At 49.9% G+C, this 11,675-nt stretch overlaps 1 long non-coding RNA gene across 1 annotated transcript in view; it reads left to right on the top strand.

Annotated features, from left to right (window-relative positions):
- Nucleotides 1-1,095: 1,095 nt before the first annotated feature.
- Nucleotides 1,096-11,675, top strand: part of LOC146786121 (uncharacterized) — a 32,384-nt gene continuing 21,804 nt past the window's right edge. The window contains exon 1 of the long non-coding RNA XR_014970560.1: nucleotides 1,096-1,159. This is a non-coding gene — a long non-coding RNA (uncharacterized LOC146786121). The remainder of the gene's footprint in view (nucleotides 1,160-11,675) is intronic.

The raw sequence follows: 11,675 nt of genomic DNA, 5'->3' as shown, positions 1-11,675 counted from the left end.
GTTAGATACGGCTGTTTGCCAGTTCTCCTAGCTCAATATATGCAAAGGCTCGTGCTTCTGAGTATGCTCCTTTATCTGCCAGCGATGTCAATGTCCAATGAACTCGCTCTTACCTCAGAGCGTTGAACGGCATCACGGGCTCAATTTACGGTGATGCAGGCGGCCATCCAGTACTTCCCAGCGCCCAGCGTGTCCCCCATAGCGAGGAGAAGTTGGGCTGAGAGAGACGGTGCAGACGCCTTCTCGCGTCTGCTCTGTGTCACAAACGAAGGTTCCTGCACAAATGCGACGGGGTCGCATACGAGAATAACGCACGCCCGTCCGGCGTGCGTCGTCCCGATATAAGGACGTAGCTCCTCCCCTCGTTGCCGCAACGCTCCCTGGGTGTTGGGGTCCGTATGCAGGCGTACCGCTCGTCAACTCCTGACAAAAAGGGAAGGTTAGGGCCTAGCAACTGGGTGCACTTGCCAGGTCGACATGGCAGTCATAACTGCGTGCAGACACTGCAGTGGAAGGTCTGAGAGCCCTTGGAAAGGTTGCTTGTATGGGTGGCACAATCAGAGCTGCAGGCCCACTAGCAGCATTGGATGTACAGGCCCTGGGCAAACACAGTGCACCATACTAGGTACTTGGTAGTAAATCAAATATGCCAAACATGGATACACTAATTCATTTCCATAATTTACTAGGATAGCATATGCACTTTAGCACTGAATACCAGTGGTACAATGCCCAGAGTCCTAAAACCAACAAAAACAGGAGGCCAAAAAGCAAAGTCTGGGGATAAACACGCTGAAAAAGCCAAGTCTAACACTAACTCATCAGCGCCTTTAGGAATCCCAGTGCATATAGGGCCTTTAGCCATTTTGCACCCATTCTCTTCCACTTGTACACTACTCAGTGAAATCCAATTACTTCGGCTTGCGGTGTTCTGGTGCTACCCTGGATCTACTGGAGGGTATGACCAGTCTCCCTTTTGTCTTTATTAGTGTGGACGAGGACAAATCCCCTCAGCTCCCTTATCTGTTTGTGGAACACACCGGCAGGGTGCAGTACCAGAAGCCTCTGCGTGTGGTCAGCTCCTGCAACCTCAGCATCTTCCGCTTCCCGTTCGACATCCAGAACTGCTCCCTGACTTTCGGATCCTTCCTGGACTCAGGTACGTGAGGTGGTCCGGCTCTGGAACTGAAGTACATTAAGAGTATCAAATCATTACATATCTGTGCTTTCTAAACCATTAACCATTACCATTGCATTTACCAGTTATTTATACAACCAGCACTGTTGAAGGGACATATCTGGCTTTGATACCATTTACAGTTCTGTGGACTCAGGGATGTTGTGCTCTGTGCATCAGGGTTACTCAGCACGAAGGAAGTAGGAGCGTGAACAAGGTGGAGATGAGAGGTAATTGTGATGGTGTTGAAGAAGATTAGATGAAGTGGGAATCATAGCTACATGATGCAAACACTTAGGGTCTCATTATGAGTCTCACGATCTGAAGACCGCCAGACTCCCAGGATGCGACTGTGGCGGTCCAGCCACTGCCGCACCCACGGTCCGACCTGCCTATTATAACTATTACAACTAAGGTGGTCGGACCACCATTGCACCACTGCAACCGACAAGGATCAGAGATCCCTGGCGGTGGTGCGGGAGTCTTGAGGCCACAAAATGCTTGGTGGGACCGCTGTGGTCCTGCCAAGCATATTCCGCGTTTCCTCGCCGCCACAGTTTTCATGGCGGTTCCTACTCCATGAAAATCATGGCAGAGAGGAAACAAAGAGGGCCCTACAGGGCCCACTTGTGCCTCAGGGCCATGGGCTGCATGCAGGGGTGCACATGTTTTGTCCCCCTTGTGCATGCACGCCAGTAGCTGCACGGCATGGGCTGCACAAGTCCATGAATGTACTGTCTTTGATAGGTACTGCTGTGGGACCACCAAAAAACCGTCCATGACCAGTAACAAAAAAAGCCGTAATCTGCCGGCTGGTGCGCACACAGGTTTGGCGGTGTGGGAGCGGGCCGTCCACGTGGCGGATCCGCTCCCACACTACGAAACTCGGAATCAGGCCCTTCTCAACCAGAGATGTGAGGAGGACCGGTCTTTTCCACCTCGCCAAGGTAACTATCCCCACATTGTTATTTAAGCTTTGTTGTTCTGGCTTAAACACATGAGGGACCTCACCAGAAGGGCAGGTTATGTGCCATTTAACTTAATCGAGACCACTTACTTGCTAGGTTCACATTATACTTTGTTTCATATAGACTATACCAGGAGACGAACCAGAGATGGTCATTGGTGCACATATCAAATCAACACAGCAACAGCCATGGGAATCAAAAGGTGGCTTAGGGATTTAACCCTTTCCGTATAAGTTCTCATCTGTGTAAGTGTTCAGGTACCATAAGTCAGTAAACGTATGAAGTTTATACCCACAAGCGCACATGCCAACCCACTCCACAAGGAGTGTCTGCAGCGTCTTGTTTGCAGAGTCACGTTTGGAGCTTACGTGGGAACCACATGACCCTCGTCTACACTTCCCACACTGATTGTAGACGGATGTATGTCGTTACAACGCACACTTTTACAACGCATGCACTTACACCGCATTTTTTACAACGCAACATCCACTACAACGCATTCCATTACATAGCATGACACTACAACGCATGTTTAAAAACTACCTTTACAACGCATTCCATTACATCGCATACTACCTTTACAACGCATACCATTACAACGCATAGTATAGGGGTAAAAATGACTATTCTAACTCCAGGGGGTGCAACAGTAGGGTAAGTGTTGGATTGCGTTGTAATGGTATGCGTTGTAAAGGTAGTATGCGATGTAATGGAATGCGTTGTAAAGGTAGTTTTTAAACATTCGTTGTAGTGTCATGCTATGTAATGGAATGCGTTGTAGTGGATTTTGCGTTGTAAAAATTTCGTTGTAAGTGTAGTGCGTTGTAACAGTTGCGTTGTAAAGGTTGTTCCTCATTGTAGACATCACATCCACCTATTATACCAAGGAAACACAGACAAGGACATCAGAGCCAACAAGCATCCCAAGCATAAAACCATCCAGCTTGCACTTTTCTAGACACCACCATGCCAACCAACAGCATCACATCTGTGGCAGGAAGTTCAGAGCACCACTCAATCACACCTCACCAGCTCTTCCAATATACGACACAGCTGCCCCATGCACCCTCCCAACCACACATGCACACCCAAGCCTACAACCACCAAGCATGTTCAGAGAGTGCTACAGGGCAGCAGTGTGCTATACAAATACTGCTAGCATAACAAACACTCCAGGAACTGTGCTGGACATTGACAACACATGATGCTTCGTGGTACTCCGGAAGGGGGACAGTGCACCCAAGGAAGCAGGCAGGTGTCTTCAGTGACTGTGCTTCAGGGCTGGAGATCAGGCCTGCAGATCATGGTGCAGATACATGCAGGGGCTGCAAATCAGGCAGAAAGATCAGGCTACAGAGGCATGTGGGGGATGCAATTCAGGTTTGCAGATCAGGCTACAGAGGGGTGCAGGGAATGCAATTCAGGCTTGCAGCTCAGGATTCAGAGGCATTCAGGGATGCAATTCAGGTTTGCAGATCATGCTGCAGAGGCATGCGGGGGATGCAATTCAGGTTTGCAGATCAGGCACCTGGTGCATGCATTAGAAGACACCACAATTCTTACTCGTCACATTTTGAGGTTTAATTCATCTCTTACACCAGTTGGAATATTTCACAATTTATGAGAAGTAAAGTACGTCCTCCAGAGATCAGCTATGTCTGAGCTACTGTTGGAAAGGCGTTCTCCTGGGGGCTTCGGACTACGTTCCTGACCACCCTTTGACCCACCTCTCCCAGAGTTAGGCCGAGCAAGGGCGGGGAGGCCCTTCCTGGAAGGGTCTCGTACCTAGGATCGCACATGCTGAGCTTGCACTACCTGACAGAGGGACACCACACAGTAGTTCTTCGTAAGACAGTATATTTTATCGATAGTTTCAAGGGATCTTTATGATCCGAAATGCAGGTATTGAATCAGTGCCACAAGCGGCGGCGATCTCGTGATGGGGGTATGGGGGTAGCGGGACAGTCTTTGAGTTCAGTGTCTCTGCGGAGTATCCTTCGCACAGCTCTCAATCCTCGAGCTGGGGGATGTTGTTTCTCTTGGCAATCTCTGCTGATTCTCCTGGAGGGGAGTGCCGCGAGTCACTCAGCAGGAACAGGTGGTTTCGGAGTCGGGGAGCCGCGACAGCGTCAGCAGGGCTCAGATGGTTCAGAGTTCGGGGAGCCGCGACAGCGTCAGCAGGGCTCAGATGGTTCAGAGTTCGGGGAGCCGCGACAGCGTCAGCAGGGCTCAGATGGTTCAGAGTTTGGGGAGCCGCGACAGCGTCAGCAGGGCTCAGGTGGTTCAGAGTTCGGGTAGCGTTCTTCGGTTCAGGGGTCGATCGAGCCGCGACCAGGTCAGCAGGGCTCTCGTAGGTCCAGGTCTTCTCTGCCTCCAGTCCCTTCAGCACCCCTTGTTATACTCCCCCTCCTCTTTGAAGTCCGGAGTCCGCGCTGAGAGGGGTCTTGGTGCCTGTGGGGCGGTGTGTCGGGGTTTCCTGTCGCTCGGCCCTTTGATCTGTTCAGGTGGGTCTGGGAGGGACTCCAGACGCCCAGCTGGCGAGGCGCCCGCTCACCGGGGGCCTGGTGGCCGATCAAAACCCTCCTTGGGGAGGAGACCAGAGGTGTGACAGGGACGGCATCTCCTGGTCTGGCTTGGGGGCTTCTCTCTCTCTCGGCCGGGCATGCGTGGTAGGGTCTTGGGTGTTGCTGGGGCCCCGGCCGGCCATCGGGTTGTTGGTGGCCGGAAGTCTGTGACATCGGGGATCAGGTGTGGTTGCAGGGTGGCTTGCTGGTCGGGAGGGCCCACGCCACGAGGCCGGTCTCACAGCTACAGAAAGTCTTTCAGCACAACATCAGACCCACTGGATCCCCTGCAGCTGAGGGGAGGTGCTGCTCTACACAAGCAGACCTCTGCCCCTCCATCAGGGGATAATATGTATAATCTGTATTAATCTGGACTCTTTTGTGCTGTGGGTGCACAGGGCTGGAATTTGCACAGTTTCAGGAAAACATTGATGACATCATTCACTACTGGGTGAGCTAGTCTTGGACCTGTAGTGAGCCATCCGGCCACTACGATACACTGTAACCCTTTGCAGCCGCAGAACCGGGCTTGGTCCGAGGATATAAATAAAAGTGCAACGACCGCTCGTGGTTGATTGCACATACCAAATCTGCGGTGCCAGGTGTCCTGTTATTTGCTGCACAGCTAAAAGATAAATTAGCCTCGAATAGTGACCCTCTACATTGGCGACGAGGAGAGCATTCCTGCTGTGTAAGTCAACCCGGCAGTATTGAAAACAAGCATTGGCATAGCCAATAGGTCTCGCTTTTGGGACCTTATAAGTATTTAATTATGAAGCACAATATCCTTGGTGCAACAACATCAACTGTTGCGTGGCTAAACACTTATAAGGTTACAAAAGCGAGAGATATTGGCTATGCCAATGCTTGTCTTACTACTTACCGGCCTACCAGATGCCATCCTGGTGCAGTTAAGGACTTTATGCCATGCAGTCATTCGTCTTATCCGATCACGTTTAAAAAGAAATGCACCTTATTTCTCTCACAAGGAGAGCTATATTGCTTGGCAGCATATATTATTCTGAAAATATAATGCATCATGGTCAAGGTGATGAAATCTAAGAAAGTGAGCTATATTACCATCACACCATCTATGGTCTCTAGATCAGAATACTGAGCCACGCACTGGCATAATCAGAAATATAGAAATCAGACTCTGGAACACGCTCTCCAGGGTTCTATGACTGTTGCTTTCTCTCTAATAATTCACTCAGGGCCTCAAACACCAGCAATTCTTAACCAATCTGCATCAACTAGCTAGGACTTTTGCTATCTTCCTCTGCCACTTGGTTATGAATGTCCACGGGCTCTGCGAATTTGCATGTCACCCGTGTATCCTATGTGATTGTGTATGCACTGTAAAACAAGGTAAAAAAATAGATGAGCAGGAAATAACCAACAGGGGTAGCAAAAAATAATGGGCTCGAAAAACGCACAGGGGTGATAGAACAAAGAGAGGTCAAGGATGGGCATTTATGACATATCAACAGTAGAGCTAAAACGGGCCAAAGGTCGTAGAAAACTGATACAAAAAGTGGCAATGAAGCGGGAGGCCAAATACAGCCGAAAGAGCACGTCGATTGCAGGCGGGGAATGGAAAGACACTGAAACAAATAAAAACAAGCATTTGCAATGCAATAGGTCTCGCATTTATTAGAGTTTGAGCTATTGGCATTGTAAAATTACTATGCCTTTTATTTATGTTTTGGTTTTAAAACAAATAAAAGGCATTGTCATTTACAATGTCAGTAGCATAAACTCGCATAAAAGCAGTGTGTGGAGTGCAGCAGTGTGCGGCGTGCAGCAGTGTTTGGCGTGCAGCAGTGTGAGGTGTGCAGCAGTGTGCGGCGTGCAGCAGTGTGCGGCGTGCAGCAGTGTGTGGCGTGCAGCAGTGTGTGGTGTGCAGCAGTGTGTGGCGTGCAGCAGTGTTTCGTGTAGCAGTGTGAGGCATGCAGCACTGTGGCGTGCAGTGGCGTGCAGCAGTGTGCGGCGTGCAGCAGTGTGCGGCGTGCAGCAGTGTGCTGTAATGTACGAATGCGCGGGAGTGAATGGCAAAAGGGCCCGAGGCACTACAACTCCCAGAATGCCAAGGGACGTGACTCCTCCGTTCCGATTGGCGGACACAGATTCAAACTCCCCCATAAGCATCTCCTACACAGGAAGAAGGTGCTTGACAATCGTTTTGCTTTCCTGAGAAGGTGCGGACGCTTTCCTTCCCGCGGAGGAATCCCGAAACTCCGCCTTTGCAGCTTCCTCGAAGTCCCGCTCGGATCACCGACGCAGCGTCGTTGAAGACTCATTCCAGACAGCATTTCCGGACGCCGAGTACTGCATGAACTCTCTTACTGCGTACACGCAAGTACTTCCTCCCTGATTGTTAGCTCGGCTGAAAACCTAGTTACCCGTGTCCTTGAGAACAGCCTGTGTTATTCGTTCTTCCCGCAAAGTGTTGCGAGGAGATAAACTTCTCTGTATTATTTCCGTTTGTCAGGAAGCTGTTTCAACTGCCATCGATTACCTCTGATACTTTACCCTTCGCTCCTCACCATCCATCCTAACCCACATCCCCAATGCTAGTGGTACAGACACTCGTGCCATTAACTGGGGCAGCTCCCCATTCTTCCTCATTGTACCTGGCTGTGCCAATAACAGCGTCTAGAAGCTTCCTCCTTGGAAAAGATACACGGGGCGCAGACTTCCCTAAGCATTGCCCTTGAAGTGGAGGTCTTACAGGTGGAGAGAGAATCGCTTTCTCTATATTGTTGAAACCGGACGTTATTCCAGGGCTGTTACTGTCTGGTTCTTGTAAGTGCCTTGGGTATTTACCTTGTTTGAGGGAGGGAGGGTGCGAGTGAGTGAAAGTCGTGATAGTGCTTTTTATGCTTGTGTTCCTTCTTATCTTCCCCTCTGTAGGGCACTCTCGCTATAAGGATTCGAGCGCAGACCAGACTCAGGCCAGACGCTCCCCAGGCAGTGACCTTTATTATTTTGTCCCCTTCCCTTTTCCCCGGGGTGCTGAGTCACATAGTTGCGTGTCATTGAACTGTGGGGCTTATCATTTCGGAGAGCTGGGAGGATCCTCAGCACATCATCGTTCCCGCTGGCTGCTGCGAAACGGTTAGTGGTGTCTAACTCGTCTGTCATCACTAACACCGTGACAGGAACATGTACCAGTGGAAGAGTAAGGCCGGTGAGGTGACTGCGATCAGCAGGGAGAGGCGTCCAGCAACACCCCGACTGGAGCCCTGAGCAGAGACAGACCGGCAGGCTGTGAGCGCGGCAGCCGGTGGAGACTCCTCCTGTGGAGCGGAGGCCTGGAATCTGGCTGCACCGAGTGGGCGTGGCTGCAGGGAGGATGGTGAGAAAGCAGCACAAGGCCTCCTAGAAGTGAAAGGCACACCCAAAGCAGGCAAGAAGCTACAGTATCAGAAAGCCTGCTACAACAAGTGAGGTGAGGCTTCCCCCTAGTGACTGGAAGTGGCACTGCAGAGAAATTCTCACAGGAATAGTGGAAAACAAAAAATAAAAAAAATAAAAATGGAGAAACAAAACACCAGTGACAAACACTGTACACTGAACAGGCCGTACAATCACACTGACTAAATCTCGCTGTAAACACCCCTCACATATGGACTCTTGGCCCTTGTATAGGCAGGCTAAAACGCAGGAGAGCGCGTGGGGGATGGACTAAAGATGAACGAGGTGCAAAGTACTCTGCAGGGCGATTACCTGTTAAGCGGTGCAGGCTGCAGTAACCAAGCAGTTCCACAGAGGAGTGAGTCACCATGTCCGTGCAAGCACCTGAGGAGGCAGGAGGGTGAAGAACACTGTTCGCACTACACACTTGCAGCACTACCCTCATTCAGTCAACTGGCAGATCCAGCCACGGCGGCGCCTAGATGGCGGGAATGGATTAGACGGTTGGAAAACTACTTCCTTGCTGTCCATGAGACTAATGGCACGGTTAAGAGATCAACAATGTTACACATGGGAGGGGATGAACTGTATGAGCTCTGTCAGGATTTGCCCAACACAGGTGATGTGCGTGACTATGATGCGGCAGTAAGAGCCCTCAACAGGCATTTTGACCCCCAATTAAATCCCGATTATGAACACTTCAAGCTAAGACAGGCACGGCAGCAAGAAGAGGAGACGGGAGACATGTTCTTTGAAATATTACACAAATTGGCAAACTCCTGTACAGGGATTGACAAACAACTTGAAATCAGAGCACAGGGTTGTAGGTCGTCAGAACTGCGGAGGCTCATATTACGACAACCTGGCATTACACTGGATGACATTCTGATACTGGGCAGGTCCCATGAGCTAGCTGATGCACGTGCCGGAGAAATGGAATCTGCCTTGGCACGAAGAACCACTTTGTCACCATAGACGGGCCAGGCTAGAGTTAAAGAGCAAAGGGTGGAGGCCATCAGGAAGTGCGCTGGAAGAGGACGAGGTAATACCAGCACACTCCGTGGCGAGAAAGCGTGTAGCACCTGCGGAATGCAGAATCACCCACTAAGGGGGTGCCCAGCCATCGAAAGACCCTGTCTGAAGTGTGGGACTAGGACACTGTAAAAGTGTGTCAGAGTACCACTCGGACAGCTGACACAGGAGGAAAGACCAAGAGGTTTGGTTGTGTCAAACACATCTCGGAAGGGGTAGAAACACTGGATCACCGAGAAGTCTTATGCCAACAAATGCGCCTCTTGGTAGAGGAGGAAGAAGAAGAAGAGATATTCACCATCTCCTTCACAGGACTAACAAATCAAAAGAAATGGCCCGCCCATGTGCCAAATAAACATTGGAGGTAATCAAGTAACCGCCCTCATAGACACAAGAACATCAGTGATTGTTTTAGATGCAGAACACTATCTCCAGCTACAACCCCGCCCAAAATGATGGCCACCAGGGCAAAAATATTAAAATACGGGGATGACACACCTATTCCTTTACAAGGGGTCATCAAAGTGGAAGTCACACATGGCAAAATACCATCTCAGACCGAATTGCATGTCACCAAGGACAGCTCAGGCACACTGCTGGGCTGTCACACTGCACAGGACCTGGGATTAGTAATGTTTGCACGACAAGTCCACCAATCGCATGCTGATGAAATCATGTCAGAATTCCCCGAGTTCTTTGAAGGGCTTGTTGCTTGAAAGATGCTAAGGTAATACTACACATCGACAGTCCAGTCAAGTGTGTAGCTCTACGACATAGACGAGCACATTTTCATCTGCGCCCCCTTGTAGAGGGCGAGTTGGAGAAGCTGGAAAGGGCAGGGGTAATTGAGAAGGTGTCGGGGCCTACACCGTGCATGTCCCCGTTGGTGATTGCTCCCAAAACCAAGCAGCCTGGAGCGATATGGTTGTGTGTGGACATGCAGTTACCAAATAAGGCAATACGCAGAGATAGACATATTACACCTGCAATTGATGAAATCGTCACTGATATTAATAGGGCAACATTTTTTTGAAAGTAGACCTTAACTCCGGATACCACCAACTAATGTTAGACGACTAAAGCTGCTGCATAACAATGTTTTCAACGCATGTGGGGTCAGGAGCATTCAAGCGGCTTAGTTTTGGAGTATCCTTTGCAGCAGAGGTATTCCAGGACGCTATACGAGAAGCCCTGTTTGGACTAGTAGGAGTCATAAATGTCAGTGATGATGTCTTAATATTTTCGCAGACGTTGGAGGAACACCATGTACGATTAAGGGCAACTATGCAGAGACTCAATATGTAAACTGATACTGAATGTGCACTGACTCGCTTATTATTTGTTGTTTGCACGTTTTGTTTAAATAAATAGATGTGTTTTTTTTTAAATACATAGACTCGTAGAGCAAGGATTGACTTTACACAACGACAAATGTGCCTTCTACATCAATGAGGTGGAAGGAGGGCCTACAAGTGGATCCAGTGAAAGTTGAGGCCATAAGGGCAGCTGCCATTCCCCAGAACCAGACAGAGATGTGCCGTTTCTTAGGGATGACAATTTATTGCGGGAGGTTTATTCCTCATCTGGCAACCTTCTCTGAGCCCCTGAGGGCTCTCACAAAAAAAAATACCGCCCAATGCAATGATCAAGTGCAGCATCGCAAGCGTTTTAGGAGGTGAAGGGGGCACTACTAAAGGGAGCCACGATAGCATACTTCAGCCCAGGAAGTCCCACTGAGCTCAAGTGGATGCCAGTCCCGTAGGACTAGGTGCGGTCCTCCTGCAACAAGACATTCAAAGAGAATGGGTAACGATTGCTTATTCAAGCCAGGTTCTGTCAGCTGTAGAGACCAGATATGCGCAAATTGAACAGGAGGCGCTACCCATCAGATGGGCTTGCTAACACTTCAATATGTAAAAGCCACACAATTGATGGACGGAATGCGGAACAAATCAAAACATTCACCCCCAGTCAAGAGATCTGGGTTAAATCCATCATTCTTTTGCTCATCATGCCACCCCAGTTTAGACCTGGCCCTATGCAAATCAGTCTTGACCCTGTGCCTCATGGGAACAGTGCAGCCCGAACTGCCAAGCCAGGTCCTCCCTGGACCGGAAAAAAGCATCCTAGGACCGGTTTTGGGGTTTCACCCCTCACCAGCCCGGATAGTTTGATTCCGGTGGCACAGTGAGCCCAGGACCCACGCCTGGGCATCCTGGCGCACTTAGGGCGAGAAAGCAAAAGACACACAATTGATGGACGAAATGCAGAACAAATCAAAACATTTACCCCAGTCAAGAGATCTGGGTTAAATCCATTATTCTTTTGCTCACCCTGCCACCCCAGTTTAGACCTGGCCATATGCAAATGACTCTGTGCCTCATGGGAACAGTCCAGCCCGAACTGCAAAGCCAGGTCTGGGCATACCTGGTGCACTTCAATATGTACCTATGTGGGCACAAGTTCTACGTGATCACAAGCCGCTGGTACCGCTATTCGGAGGAACTGCAAGGAATG

This window comes from Triturus cristatus, chromosome 11, assembly GCF_964204655.1.
Source record: "Triturus cristatus chromosome 11, aTriCri1.1, whole genome shotgun sequence".
Classification (NCBI taxonomy): Eukaryota; Metazoa; Chordata; class Amphibia; order Caudata; family Salamandridae; genus Triturus; species Triturus cristatus.
This window is presented reverse-complemented; position numbering and strand designations above follow the sequence as displayed.